Source organism: Schistocerca serialis, chromosome 3, assembly GCF_023864345.2.
Source record: "Schistocerca serialis cubense isolate TAMUIC-IGC-003099 chromosome 3, iqSchSeri2.2, whole genome shotgun sequence".
Taxonomy (NCBI): domain Eukaryota; kingdom Metazoa; phylum Arthropoda; class Insecta; order Orthoptera; family Acrididae; genus Schistocerca; species Schistocerca serialis.
This window is the reverse complement of record NC_064640.1, coordinates 195,933,757-195,946,398: the sequence shown is the minus strand read 5'-3', so window position 1 is coordinate 195,946,398 and position 12,642 is coordinate 195,933,757.

Sequence of the window (12,642 nt, the reverse complement as noted above, 5' to 3'; positions counted from 1 at the left end):
GCTTCCTCTGGAACACGGGAACCTACTACATCTGGTTCAGGATCTTTTTCAGCCGCAGATAGCGCCTGAAACCTGTTTGTCAGACGAACCTGGGACGCCTCTCGATCGGCCTCCAGAAACACTGTCTCTGCCTGTCACATCTTGATATGACCTCCCACTCGAACACGGTTGAGAGATCATCCTCAATACGGGCAGTAACCGGGGCGGTCACAATAGTGAACCAATCGGGGAACACGAGGCACAGGCAGGACGTACCCTGCTTCCTCATGTCTGGCCTCCCATAATGATGCCCATTGGCAGCAGCCTCAAGCTTCGCGGCCGAAGCCGGCACCCGAAGCGCTATGAGCGGAGGGTCACCGACACAGCTCACTTCTGAACCAAGAATCACAGTCGCTGTCCATACTGGAGACGTACGAACGATAGACAATTACTGAAGCGGGGAACAGGAAGTACAAACACGCTGCTGCTATAGAAGCGGGAGCTGCAGACCAACTAGCTAGTTCTACAGCTGTAAGTGGCTGAACACACGAAAACAAATGTCTGTTGCGAATACAAACGGTGGAATTGTACACTACACAGTTATTAACTGGAACTGTGGCTACCTGATACACAAACACGCCAAAAATTTAAGAACTTAGAAAAAATGGATAGAGTAAATGAAAATACAGTATAAGTCGCTTGTAAATATTATAAGCTTGTTACAACTCACATACCAAACGCTGTGCTCCAATGTGTTGCTGCCGAAATGGGATCTGCTGCCCAACTGAATATCTGTCTATAGATATGGAAGCGTGGGACAATGTTTTTTAAGTATGGTGAGGTAAATCAGAGAAGTTTCCTCGGTTCGGGGCTTAGCAATACCAACCTAAATATATCTGTTCCATAGGTGTCCTCTAACACAGCATGATGATAATCCTGAGTCTTTTCTTGTGCTCTCTCTTGGCTAGCCGAAAGTAGCCATCACACTCCTTGCAGAAAACGAGGTTTCGCCTTCAACGGACACCTGAGGCTTAATTTCTTGAAGTGCTTCTGGGGCCGTTGTCCTTGGTTGAATATGCTTCTTCCTCCTGAACACGGCGTAGTCTAGATCATGTTGATCTGGCTAGGATGTCAGTATATGTGAATAAATAAACGCTTTCTTGTCGAGATAGTAATAATGCGTTTATCGAGCCTCGCACTCTCAGACTAATTGAATTCGCTCTTTATGTGCGATCTTGCAGATATGCTTTGTCTTTAGTTCGCTACTGACCGCATGGCCTTAGTGTGTTAGCTGTTGAAAAGATGAATATTTCATGTTTCGATATGAATGTTCAGTGCCAGCGTCTTCGCAGTGTTAATTTGTCGTGGCATGTAACGTGAATCAATTGATTCCGATGCAGCAGAATTGTTCTTTTGTGCGTCGTGAGTTGTGGTTCACAATACTGTTCCTTTGTAGTCCATATTTCTTCTTATTATTCTTTCATCTAATTGTCTTCAGCAATCTTCACTCGTTAACTTCAAGCGCATTACTTTTGGTTTCCTGTTTCGATATTATATGTTCTGTAATTTGAACCTATCCTTTGCATGGCACTATCCACCATATGTAATCGAATCAGGGTGTTAGTGTTAAAGATCCTTTCTACTAGAGGCCGCACACCTCGGTGACTGTAACGAGTCCCTATATGTATTCTTATGATTCACAGTAATATGCAAGATAATCCTTCCGTCGTTCAGGTTTTACTCAGATAATCGGGTTTTGCTAAATGCGATGAACTTAGTACTTCTCCTCGCTTTTATGGACAGATTAATCGGATCAAATCGACCGTTCCTTTAATTAACTTCCAAAGCATCAAATCCCACAATTCTTGCTGGCCATTTAATTAATTAGATAAATAGCTCCTTGAGCAAGGAACCTTAGTGAACTTATGTTTTTTCATGATGTAATTAATCTTTTAGATATGGGAGGGAACTCTAAGTGGTAAATGTTGCTAGAAGTAATTCATGGCTGATTCCCCTTTTTCGCGCTCTGCGCTCTATTAATATTGCAATATGTGTTAAATGATTACGAAATTACCTTCCCCAAGAAAGTATGAGAAATAAATCCCATGAGATATGAGTCCCACGGATGGTTGTACAGAAACCCAAGTGTTCTATCCGTTACATGACTTAGTGTCTTTATTACGAATTAACTAGGACCTAATGTTTCACTTACTGTAAGTTCAGTACGATTCTTGCACTTGCAGTGAGTGACCATATTTTTTATATAAGGCTAACAGAAGAAAAGCATTTTATCACGATTTCCCGACGAACCTTGGTAATCAAACGAAATTCCCTCGATATGGAGAAAGAGGTAGCTCCCTCAGCAGGGTAACTGAAAGTTACGAAGAGTAGAGGCCAATCCTCGTGGCCCCTAAGTTATATTTAAGCATGTAAATAGGAAGTTATATATATCCTTCAAAATCATTAAATATATCGGCTTCGAAAAGTTAGGGATATCTTTTAATGTGTTATAGCTTTTCTTACTTTTTCTACATCAGTGATGACCATTTCACTTCGGATTTTGCAAGGAACATTAGCACACACTGTCCGTCCAAAAAGTCTGGAGACATTTCATTCCTGGCGTATTAGCGACATGGGCGCAGTAACTACAGTGGCAGATTGAACCAACATTTGTAAATAATAGATGCGCATTCGACCAATCAGTAGCGATCAGAAAGTGTTAAGCAGTGGAATCGTGATTGTAGCGTCACAAATCACAGTGGAGCAACAACTCTAAAGCAAATGTTCAAGACACCCTCCAGAATATTTTCAAAAAGAGAAAAGTTCGTGCCGTTTGTTCCGGACTCCTTGACTCCCGTAGAAACACAATGATAATCCTTCCGTCCTTCTGGTTTTACTCAGATAATCGCCTGCCGCGTCTTGACTGAAATGTAAAACGCGTACAATTCTCTTCTGGAAATAACCATCACGGGGCACGGGGCACAAGACTTGGTATTACCATTACGCATCTACCCAAAAACGAAAAAGTGCTGAGATTCACATGAAGGGTTAACGCTTTGACACCAAGACCAACATTCAAGCTAACGTGACGCGCGAGTTGAATAAAATCGCAAAGTTGAGCTTCCTTGTTGTTATTCTGGCTTCGACAAAAAGCCATCCACCTCGCTTAGATTAGATTCGAATGGATGTGCTTTTCGTTCCAATTGATCCATAGTGAGGAGATATTCTAGGTTGTTGAAAATATCAGAAAAACAAGAATACAAAATAAATGTTTACAATGCAAAATAAATATGCTAACGTACTTTCACAGGTTCCAAATGAAATGATGGTCATGGATGTGGAATGAGTCGAAACATTTTAAACATATTTTCATTCAAAATTTAATAAATACTAAACTGAAAAGTGATTTTACAATACTTATTTACAATGATCGTAATACTGCACTTAATTTGTACAGAAGTCTGATTGTACTAATACTCACATTATAAGGTATTATTAGCAATATACACACACATCAGCTGATTTTACTAATAAATTCGTTAATGGCGTAAAAGGGATTAGCCATCAATAAATTCTTTAGGCTCCTCTTAAACTGCTATTTATTAGAAATTAAAGTTTTTATAGCTGCTGACAAGTTATTGAAAATGTGCGTTCCTGTACAATGAACATCTTTATGGACCACAGTAAGTGACTTTATATCGTTGTGAAGGTTATTTTTATTTCTAGTATTGATTCCATGAACTGAACTGTTGGTTTGAAAAAGAGATGTATTTTAACTAGAAATTTCATTAAGGAATAATATATTGGTTTACTTCACTACTGGTGAACATCTATGGCAAAGGTATGCATATACCCATTAAGGGTATAAGGTAGGCTTAACCAATGCCAATCTTACACGTCTGCAGTGATGCTCGAGAGGATTTCTTTCGAGTACGCAATGATCACAATGTATCATAGCGTGCTGTTTTTGAAAGAGGACTGCTAAATGGCTTCTGAGCTTGTACTTGACATTTGGTTCATGATATTATTTACGAGTACTAGAATCGTAATTGACCATTGTATTTTACATTCTCTCATATTTGGGCAATGGAGTAAAAAATGAGCGTTTTGCTCGAAACATGTCCCGCATAGTGGAACAACTCATATACTCGTATTTGTGGAAACCACGGAAAACTCAGTATCTGGATGTCTGGAAGTAGGCTAAGCCCCATTCGTTCGAAATGCGAGTCAAGTACTAACTTGCAAAGTCTGTGGTTGCCATTTTGATCTGAAAGAACTAATGAAGTCGCCATTAGTGAAAATGTCGGTAAATGTTGCTCGTTTACAATCTCCAAAGCGTCTTTTGAAGAGAGTATTGGACGAATGTTTCCATCTTGAACTTAGTAATGGTGTTCATTTGGCATGATAACTGCCAGTACCCCAATCATGGTGACTAACATTACCCCTGGATACCATTCAGTGCAGTTCATATGATGACTGACATTGCCTCAATAATGGTGGCTATCAATGCCGCAAACACATGGAGGATGCTATTGAGGGGCAGTGATAGTCATTCGACGTAAGATGATGTCTGTTATCCTCTTCATGGTAACTATCAGTACCCCCAGATAATACTGTGGGGCAATGATGGTAAATTGAAAATTGATAACTGCCATTACCCTAGATGCTATTGTGGGGCAATGTTGGTCAGTTGAAATTGTGCTAGCATTACCCAGGATACTATTGTGAGACAATAATGGCCAGTTAACAGGGTGACTACCATTCCCCAGATACTATAGGGTGGGGCAATATTCGTCAGTTTTCATGGCGCTTGGCATTACCCTAACGACCTTCCCTATCACGCCACTATTATCGAAAACGCTTGGTTTTATTCAACAAATAAAAAATTAGTGTTCTGATAGTTGGTGTTAGCTACTGGGTTTCAGACGCCATTCTATCACCAGAAAGTGACAGTGTGTATGTGCTGTTACCTGACAGTGTGTGTCAACTACATGATCTCAGATGGTATCTCAAGTAACAAACAAAACTGTTACAAATTGCCTCATACATCACGACTGTTACACTAAATTGTAACAAATAGGCCCTATACATCATCATTATCACATGTAATTGTAACAAATTGTCCCATACACAACCTTTGTTATACAAAATCATAACAAATTGACGAATGTGTTGCTGAATAAGCAAGCTGAGGCTTATTGTGGACAGCTTGAAAATTGTTCTAACAAGCAAAATCGGTTAGTCAGCAAGTTGTCACTTGTCGATACAAGCAAATCAGGATATGTTTCTTGCTGATTTAGGAAGATGAGACTGCTGACTAAGCACACGTACACATCTCAGCACAGTCTCAGTGACATCACATTCATATGGTGAAGAGGAAGGGGGAGAGATGGGAAGCGGCTGCATATGTGTTACATAACGGAGGCTATGTTAAAATGTGTCTGTATTTTTATTCAGCAGTCTCAATTTGCCTACTAATCAGATTGGCTTCTTTGAACAAGTGGAAAACTGATAAGTCTCAGATTCCTTAGTCAGTGACATATGGGGCAATCTGCAACAATTATGCAACAATGGTGATTTATGGTTTAATTTGCTACAAATTAGTGTAACAATGGCAATGTATGGTGGCTGTTTGTTGCAAGTTTGTGCCGGAATTGTGATATATGGAGAAATCTGTAACTGTTTCATGCTCGGGATACTATTTGGGATCCAGTTGTTGACACCCACTGTCGGGTTATGGTACATACAATGTCAGGCTCTGGTGTTAGAATACTGTTTGAAATCTTGTAGCTGACGCCCACTATCAGCTCACTATTTTTCTTAATTATTGACTAAATCTGTGCATTGGTGTAATGGTAGTCAGCATGATTGGGAATAATACCAACACAATGTAAACTTACTGTCATTTCTTCACTTTCTCTACCCTGTCAACTGACCATCAATGTCCCAAAATTGTATCTGGGTTAATGGTAGTCACCATACATCAATTGATCATTATTGCTACACGGTAGTGTCAGGAGTTGCGGTGGCAATCACGATGAGGAATCATCGTCTCAGTCCCCACGCAGTTTATGTGGTACTACACACCAAAAATCTCTTTAAACAGAGCATTGTAGTACTGTCTGTTGTGTTAAAGTGTCATAAAATGTAACATTTGTAGATATCCATGTTACCAAGGGTACGTTTTTGACCAAAAGATAGAAATAAAGCTATATCAGCCAGCCAGTAACGTAAATTGGCATTTTCTCATCTTCTTCCCACAAAAAATGGTACTTGCTCACTTCCTTTTTGCATCATTAATAGAATAGTCTCATTTATGGCTAGGAGAAACTGTCACATATTACTCCACAGTCTGAAATATGTATTTTTTTACTGTTAAAAACTGGAGGGACACGGAAATAGCTTTGTGACAGTTAATTTGAGAGTCTGCAACGAAGGTTTAGGCATCAAGTGTAGGTTAACCAATAATTACTCTCTTCCAGTAGTTGAAATGTTATTTTAGAGAAGGTGTATAATAGAACAGAAATACAGACATTTTATACGTCGTAAAAACATTGACACAACAATTGTGTGTATGTGAGTGTGTGTGTGTGTGTGTGTGTGTGTGTGTGTGTGTGTGTACATTGTTTTGATAAATAATACATCGTTTTAGTACTGCCAGTAACATAGTCTGATTTAGGCCGAGGAGAAACTATAATACATTAATGCATTGTCATCTGCATGTGTTTTGCACTGTTACAGACCAGTTTAGATGTGAGAATAACGTTCTGACACTTAACATAAACATTGTGCTGTATTTTGCTGACAAAGCTTCTTTACTTTTGATAAATAATAGTGAAAATTTAGATGTTGAAATATTTATTTTGAGGGTCCATTGTTCATTACACAAATTGTGCTTCAACAATCGAACTATGATGGTTGGCCATTGTAGTTTAACCTGTAATTTCAGTCGACTGTATTGCCATGTATACTTTTGTAAATGATACAGATAATAGATGTTAAAATATTTAAATTTAGAGTCGTAGAGGCACTGAACCATGCTCACGAGTATATTATTCTTTTATATTCTGGCTCAATAAATCAGTTAGAAATGGAAGGTGGAATTTTATGTGCTTACATATTTTTCTTAAATAATACCAATGTGAAATACTCTAAGTTTTGCCAATACTGTCAATATCTTTGTGTATTTAGATAAATGACCTAATATTCTTTAATACTTCATGAAATAATAATCGTTTAGATACTTTTGAAGTTGACTATGATGATTCGCTAGATGCTAATTCACTTGTTTCGTTTCAGTGGTCGTTAAAATACCACGATGTGATTAACTGTTTTGTTTTAATCCCCAATAAGATACCAGTCTGTGATTAAATGGGGGTTGTCGGGAGGGGTTGAGAGGGGATGGGAGGGTATATAGGCACGGGATATGATGATAACATGCATTTGAGATCGTCATTACGTCATGTAGTAAAGGTTAAAGGTCACTGATGGTGCGTGTTTGCCTCTGCATCTAGGCAGCCCAAAGGTCAAAAATGAAATTTGTCCCTGAATGCATACCGAAATCATATTGATCGATAAAGCAAAGCATATCCTCACTATAAGGCGTATTGACTATAAACAGCCTCACACAATGTACCAAGGTTCAAATGGTTCAGATCGCTCTGAGCACTATGGGCCTTAACATCTGGGGGCATCAGTCCCCTAGAACTTAGAACTTCTTAAACCTAACTAACCTAAGGATATTATGTACTAAGGAAAACCTCCCTTCACTATGAGGCCTGTCAAATAAAGGACCAGTGAAAGCTTGCTCTCAGTACAGAGCCTGGCATATCGGCAAACACTGACAGTGTATCCTCACAATATGGCCCTTCATCCGGTGGACAGATGAAAGCCTATCTTCATTAGAAACCCTATGATACTATGATGGACCAAAGGAAACGTACCCTCGGTATAATATGCATCATATAATGGACAAATGAAAACCTGCCTTTAGCACGAGGGCCATCATATTATGGTCCCTTAGGGACAGAGCTAGTGTGTCCTTAATAGTAGACCTGTCAAGTGACAGACCAATGAAAGCATGCTTTCACTATATGGCCCCTCCTATGAGGACCAAGTGAAAGCATGTCCTCAATACGAGGCCCATAACATGATGGGCCAATGAAAGCGTACCACCACTACGAGGCCTAGCATATGACTGACCAACGAAAGCCAGCACTCAACGGAGACCTGTTATATGACCGATCAATGAAAGCGTGTCACTACTTTGAGGCTGTTCTATGACAGACCAATGAAAACTTGTTCTCAGTAAAAGGAAAAACAAAATTTTTAATCTTTTCGTTATTATCGACGTAGAACTGTGAAATATAAACCAGACAACTAAAATTTTAATTCCTTCCTTCTTTTATTTTTTTCATTTTCTGACGACTTGCTTTGGAAGTAATAATGTCAACAGGAGAAGGTACACAATAAAAAACGGAACCTGTAAAACAAAAGAGCGTAAGCTCTAATAACGAGGATAATTTCTTTTAAAAATTGTATCCATTTGTATTTTAGGACCAGGTATTTCTCCTTATATCTTTTTCACTCTTAATAGGAGTGTCTTCTGCAGTTTGTGCAGTGAATAGAGGCTAACCTCAATTTTTAGACATCGTAGCTGGTGGAATCTTCTAAATGAACCAAAATCTCTGTACTCAAACAACGATTTTGTTCAGATCCGGAGAATATGGCGACCAATCGAGGCCCATGCCAGTGGCGTTTGGGTACCCTGGGCCCAGAAGGCGGTCCTCAACGTGCTACTCCAGGACATCAAGCACTCTCCTGCTTCGAAGGGGTCGAGCCTTCACGTACCGTTCGGCAGTCACCGAACCATTAAAGAATACCGCACCGATTATTCCGTGACTGTACACTGCATACCACACAATCAAATCAAATGGCTCTGAGCACTATGGGACTTAACATCTATGGTCATCAGTCCCCTAGAACTTAGAACTACGTAAACCTAACTAATCTAAGGACAGCACACAACACCCAGTCATCACGAGGCAGAGAAAATCCCTGACCCCGCCGGGAATCGAGCCCGGGAACCCGGGCGTGGGAAGCGAGAACGCTACCGCACCACACAATCACCCGCTGAGGGTTAAGAGACTTCTCGATCGCTAAATGCGGATTGTCAGTCCGACAAATGCGCCAATTTTGTTTATTGACGAACACAATCGATAGAAAGCGGGCTTTCGCGTATCTCATCGCCTAACGTAGTCGGTCAGAATCGCCAGGTTTAGTTCTGCTACATACCATTACACTTGTTTCACATCACTGACTTTCACTTTGCCTGTTTCCAACACACTATCGACTGCACTGAAAGGATCTTTCATGTCCTTTGTCGTCTATGACACAGTAGAACTAGTAGTACTAGTAGTAATAGTAGAAGTAGTAGTATTAATAATTTTGTTTATCTGTAAGACCTCTTTTACAAGGATATTGGACATGTCTCGGTATTACTACATAAGAACAACAAAAATAAAGTAATTCACATATAAAGGCCTTTACAGACATATGGGTATAGACTGACAAGAGCCCGCATCTCGTGGTCGTGCGGTAGCGTTCTCGCTTCCCACGCCCGGGTTCCCGGGTTCGATTCCCGGCGGGGTCAGGGATTTTCTCTGCCTCGTGATGGCTGGGTGTTGTGTGCTGTCCTTAGGTTTAAGTAGTTCTAAGTTCTAGGGGACTTATGACCACAGCAGTTGAGTCCCATAGTGCTCAGAGCCATTTGAACCATTTGAACTGACAAGAATGGGACAAACAGTTGGCCGTGGTCTTATAGTGGGAACTATCCTGAAATAATTTCGGGAAACCACAGAAGACATAAAGCACGCTGGCTGGATGAAATTTGGAGCTTTCACCCTTCCGAATACAAAGCTACTCTGTCCTTCAGTTTACCCCTTGTGTAAAATACTGTTTCACAGGTAAGTCATTTAATAATGATTAAAAGGCTAATGCTACACTGTTCATCCTTTTCTCACTCCCAGTCAATGCACGCACTACGCGCACGTTGTTCCATAACATTACACACACTATTATTTGATGTCAGGACTATACTGTGCACCGCAACTTCATATCTGCTAGGTAGAAAAACTGAGTCAACATCCATCTATAGCGAGTGGGATGTTGAGCTCAGAAAGAGGATAAGATGTTGGTATTACACATCGGATAGCTTTGGGAATACGTTTTCGCAGAAAATGAAAAGAAAGGATGAAAAATATAGTGTGAAAATATTATGTTGAATATTAGATGTTTTACTATCGTTATTATTATTTGTGTTACATTTTTTGTTAAACCCCTACTCTGTGTTATCTAAGTAATCTTTTAAAGCGCAGAATGTCTGGGTTAACTGTTACTTTCTAACTGTCTTTTTAAATAAGTTTGTTTTAACAATTTCTTTAATCTCCTTTGGTAATTTATAGTACAAGTTGGTAGAAAATGCTGGTTTCAGTTTTGCGTTTATTTTTCCTTGGTACATGTATGTTCAGTCTAGATGTTGTTCCATGGTCATGGACATAGCTGTTTGTACAGTACTTACCAATGATATTTTTGATGTTTACTACTGTTTGGTAAATGTATGATGTCTCCATGCTCGTCGTCAAAGATGTGGAGTCTAGGAATCCTACATACTTGGTTCGCTAGACAAACAATTCGAACAAATCGTATTAATGAGTTTTATTACAAAATGAAAAGAGACAATACTTAAATTTGTCAATTACACTGATGTGTCGCAAGAAAAGGGCGACATACAAAATAAGCAATTTTCACAAGGCTTAGATACATAGACAGTACAAGCGAAGTAACTAGCGTTCACGCTGCTATAAAAGTGCCTAATCTTGGAGCTGCTATTCAACTGGGCCGCGACCAGTCGGCCGCGGCGCTGATGCCCTCTTCATACAGGGGCCGCTGCTGTCGCGTTGTCATCCTGGAGAGGGGTCGGTCAGCGTGCGATTGGCGGCCGTCTTCTCACAGCCATCTCTTCTCTACCGTTCCCGAATGGCGTGCCGGAGCTTGACTTTACACCGTAACAAAATATATGCAATATGATGCTGTTAAAATCCCCAGTATTTGGCACAGATCTTTACAATGATCTCAGCTACTATTTTTGGTTATTATTCTTATGACCCTTTTCTTTAATCTGAAAACTATGTTCATATTTTGTGTGTTTAATGCCCAGAGAAGAATACCTCAGCTACGAACTGAGTATACATGTGAATAGCGTGTAACTAAAAGATACTGGCTGTTACACACTGATGACAGGACTCTAATCGCTTAACATGCTGGTTAAATTCTGTTTGCAAGTATTTTTTTGGTGTTCGCACTACTTCAGCTGAGAATCAGTATTCATTCCTAGAAGCTAGGCTTTTGTTACACTCTCTTTAAAGCTAGTACCTACATTTAATTTAGTAGTACCATTTTCCATCTCCAAACTGAAATTCGGTTAGAATACCATTTCGGTTTTACAAAGAGTGCTCTACGGCATTGGACCCTTACCTAGCCCGCATTTATCGTGAATCTCTCACCCACCACAAAGTCCCAAGCGACTGGAAAAAAGCGCGGCTGACTCCAGTATACAAGAAGGGTAAAAGAACGGACCATCAAAATTACGGACCAATACTCCTAACTTCGGTTTGCTGCAGAATCTTTGAACACATCCTCTGTTCGAATATAATAAACTTTCTTGAGACTGAGAAGCTTATGTCCACTCATAAGCATCGTTTTAGAAAGCATTACTCGTACGAAACTCAGCTTGTCCTTTTCTCACATGACACACTGCGGACTATGGATAAAGGTCAACAGGCAGATTCCATATTTCTGGATTACACGAAAACATTTTACACGGTGTCCCACTGCTGGCTCTTGGCGAAGGTACGAACTTATGGAGTATGTTCACAGATATGTGAGTGGCCCGAAGACTTCTTAAGTTATAGAACCCAGGATATTGTTCTCGACGGCGAGTATTCATCATAGACAGCGTATAGTCAGGAGTGCCCCAGGGACGTGTGACAGGACCGCTGTTGTTCAGTATATACGAGGGTGAGTCAAGTGAAAACCTTAAATTTCTAATAAAAAAATCGAAATTTCGCACCGTTATTCTGTAAGTTGACAAGAGTGCTACAAACAGCGCGCAGAATGGCCTGTAGGTGGCAGCATAGTGCAGATGCACACGTATCATCTCAGTATCAGTATAAAGATGGCCGCCCCACTTCGACTTGCACTAGGGAACAACAGCGTTCTGTTATTCGCATTTTGCGTAGTGAAGGTGTGAAACCTATTGAAATTCATCGGCTAATGATGGTTCAGTACGGTGATGCATGTTTGTCACAGCAGCAAGTCTACGAATGGAGTAGGAAGTTCGCAAATGGTGTGACTTCAGTGGAAGATGGTCCTCGTCCAGGTCAGGCTCAACGAATTGTGAGTCCACAGTTGTGACACATTGCAGTAGTTGAAGCCATAGTGTAGGAAAACCGCCGAGTGACACTGAATGACATTCCAGCATGTTTACAGATTAGTCATGGGTCAGCACACCACTCTGTGCATGATGTGTTCCAGTTTCACAAAGTGTCTGCAAGATGGGTGCTACGGCAGCAGACTCCTGAAGTGAGAGAACGACGTGTTGAT